The sequence below is a fragment of the Habropoda laboriosa genome, unplaced genomic scaffold (genome assembly GCF_001263275.1).
Source record: "Habropoda laboriosa isolate 0110345459 unplaced genomic scaffold, ASM126327v1 scaffold88, whole genome shotgun sequence".
Taxonomy (NCBI): Eukaryota; Metazoa; Arthropoda; class Insecta; order Hymenoptera; family Apidae; genus Habropoda; species Habropoda laboriosa.
Window position 1 is genome coordinate 176,569 of NW_017100219.1, and position 3,877 is coordinate 180,445.

Below are 3,877 nucleotides of genomic sequence, written 5' to 3' on the forward strand. Positions count from 1 at the left end.
GCCTCAAAAGTGCCTCACCGTGGATACGTTTTATATCGTTGATGATGACCGTCGTGCCAAGACCAATGATAGACGGCGGTGTTGAATTAAAAGCGAAAAAAATACAAAAAGAAAAAAAAAAGAAAGAAATGGAATAAATGGAAACAATAAGATGCAAGACGTGGGGAGGAGAAACGTGGATTTTACTTAACGATTAATTCGCGGATATACGTTGAAAGCGGAGAGATGAAAAAAACTGTTAAACGTTAGTTAACGATTGTAAGGAGATAATCACACTGGTGGCCTTAGGAATCAATTAATATCTAACAACGGCCCCTTGGCACTTCCGGGCCCTGTTTAAACTACCCCGAAGAGAAGTCAGAAGTGAGAAGTAGAAGATGAAGAAGGGGTGTGACGAAGGGAAGGCGTGAAACGTGGACTTCTTCGACTCACCCTCGACCCTCGACCAACTTTCAAAAGGAGATGTATCTACCTCGATCTTCAGCTCGGTAGAAATTCGTGCAGGCCGTTGTCGTGCGACGTGGAGAAGATAAAAGACGGATGAGGAGGAGGAACGAGGAAAGTTGAAGAACGAAACACGAGGGGGCGTATGGTGCGTGGGTGCTGGTGGATCGGATAACGAAATCTTGCGAAAGGACAAAAACAAAGAGCAATAGCCGGAGAAGAATGCAAGTATATCGACGAGGAATGAATACGAAAGAACAATACCGAACGATAACTGGGGGGACAAAGCACGGCAAGAAACTCGAAGAAACGGAAGAAATAGTCGGACGACACCGATGCGCCCAAACGGGATTTCTATCGAGATTTATCCGTTTTTTCCTTCTCGAGAAGAGAAGAAAAGTGTTGTACAAAATGAAATTAAACTTTAAGAGAAAAAGACAAAAGAAATATAGGAAAAAGAAGAAATAATAGATGCTCGAGGCGCGCGAGACAGGCCCGCGATAAGACGAAAGAAGATCGAGCCTGTCTCGTTTCCGTGCCCGGAGCATGTTTGATTTCTCGTGTACTTCATCGTCGCCTATTTTTAACTTTCCGCCAAGTTACGTGCAGCATGCCAATGCGAACCTGTCGCTGCGTAGCGAGACAAAAACCTAGCAACCGTTTCTTTCCCTTGAATCCCTCTCGTTCTTATCTTCCGGTCGCCGAATCGGCACTACGAAACGAAGAAATAAGAAAGACGAAGGAAATAATCACCAAAGCAGGAATCTCCAGATGACTTTCCATTTCGACAGCAAAGCAATTCACATTTCACGCAAAGTTACCGAGGATAAGGATCGATCCAGTGTGTCGTTGTCTGTATCTTCTCTGGATTCCTGAATTTTCGAAACCTTCTCAGTTCCAAGTTTCCGCATCGTTTCAACGGTTTTTCGCTGGATTCGAGGTGAAAAGCAAGAGAGAGAGAGAGAGAGAGAGAGAGAGAGAGTAAAACAGAAGAAGAGGCAAGAAAGAACAAAAAAAGAAAGAAAAGAAAAAGAAACACGTTAGATGCATACGAGCCAAGACTTTTAGAGCCACGACAAATTCGAGGAAGCGTCGAACCACTAGTCGGAGATGCCTGCGCCAAAAAAGAAAAAGAAAAAAAAAAGTATACCTCCGGAAAGAAAGCGGCTGAAAAAGAGGAAAACGAAGAAGAGGAGAAAGAAATAACACAAACTACTATTCGGCAGCGAGAGCGAATGCATCGTGCTGTATGATCGTAACGAAGAAGAACTGGTTACTACTCTGATATAGGGATATAAAACACCGATGGCTGTGTTACATTTTCCACGGAGTTACTAAAGGGTTGGGGGAGTAATTGATGAAACGCGAATTACGATGGGAGATCGGAGGAAGAACGTATTGTGCGAGAAGAAGAACGTATTGTGTCGGATCGCTATTTTCATTGATGTAGAAATATATATTCACCAAGATCGTAGAAATATATTTCTCGTATCGCGGAGATAATTCTGACATCTCACGGGATGTGATACCGCACGTGTACACATTATAATATAAATGTAGCGGGTAAAAGAGAATACTTGTGTAAATTATGCGTGCGAGAGAGAGAGAGAGAGAGAGAGAGAGAGAGAGAGAGAGTGCGGCGTAAGGAGAGATTGAGAGGGGTGAAAATTTCGTGTCGACGTGTTGTGTAGCTAGTTAGGAGAAAGAAAGGGAGAAATTGAATGTATAAAGAAAAAAAATGTTAGGCTTGTAGCGTGTGAAGATACAACTGGAGAGTGGACAAGGAAGAAACTTGGGACACACACAGACAGACAGAAACACACACCTACACACACCAGCTAAGAAACACTGCCAATACGATTGTAATTAAGAACTCTAGGCTAATTGATCGATTTAATTATTCTTAGTATTATTATTACGATTAAATGTATAACCCGATAGATCTCTAGATTGCCGCGAATGTGTAAGAGATGACAGGACGGTCCCGGTTGCTCCATGAGCCTCGCTTACGCGAATTTTTCACCGATTTAAAGTACATACATATATATATAATAAATATCGACGCGCTCCGCTAGTTTCCTTTGTAAAAGCATCGATGTAACAATGAACAGGCGTTCGCGGGTGGCATGAAATGGGGCGATCGAGGACGAGCATGTAAATAGTTAGTTGAAATTATCGATAGACCGCCTGGTGTTACGGGCCACCACCGCCTCTATCCCGAGGATATCAAAGCACAGCCTATCAGCTTGCGATTCCAAGCGAGACAGAGATTCTCTTTTTAAACGGAAACTCTCGTTTTACCAAGCACACTTGGTGTATCTTTTTTTTTTTCCTTTTTTTTTTTTTTCGTGTGTGCGTGTCCAGCGAGAAGGACTCCGCGGTGGTGTGTTAATCGCACGAGGGGCCTGGTAACAATTGCGAGAGAAAAACGATTCGCGCGGTTAGGAATAAGAAGAAGAAGATGGAACGCGTCACTGCCAAAAAATTGCGCACTGCCAAAAAAAATCGCGCACTGCCAGTCGTTCGAAGAGAGAGAGAGAGAGAGAGAGAGAGAGAGAGAGACAGACAGAGCGAGAGAGAGAGAGAGAGAGAGAGAGAGAGAGAGAGAGAGAGAAGAGTACGTCGCGGTAGCCGCACGCATCTATTAGAAAAGCCTTATTATAATTTCACTCGCGAAGCATCCAGCTCCTATCGTATTTCGGTAGGTTTTTTGTCAGAGTTGGCGCGAATCGTTGTTCTACTAGCGCGCGCAATACACCGCCCCCTCGATCGTTTTTACTCGGATCCCTCTATGGAAACTGCCAGTCCGATGTCGACGGACGCGAACCAAGGCACTGCCAGCGAAACATAAGAGACAGAGAACGAATCTGAAATATCACATATGTGTATATGTATATCTCGTTTGTAGGTATACATAAACATATATATATAAGTATATGTATATGTATGTGTATAGCTATTGTCTGTATGTGTACAAGAAGCGAGAATCTCCGTTAAAGAACCTTCTCTAAGACACGGTCGATTGATTTCGTTTGGCGAATCTTCTGTCTGGTTTTCCTCTTTCACTGCTCGCGCGACATGGTTCGTTTTCCTCGTTATTCCAATGCAAGAAAAATGATAGAAAAAAAAGAAGCTTCGCTTTCCTCTTTGTTACTTGGCGTCCTCCCGCCAGTGCCATACACGTGCTCCAACACGCGTGACGTTCGTTCCTTGTGATTTTTCTCTCGTGTTCATGTTTCGTGTTCATCGATTTTATTTCGTGGCGTGATCATTATTCGATCGTCGTTCCTCTCGCTCCACTCTCGACGTTAGATCTTAACGAACTGTTAGAGAGCTAGGCTCGATCACGAGTAAACGAATAAACGAATAAAAAAAGGAGGTATTATCCACGAGTGGGACCAATTTCTCTCGAGGTACTCGTATTCACGCATGC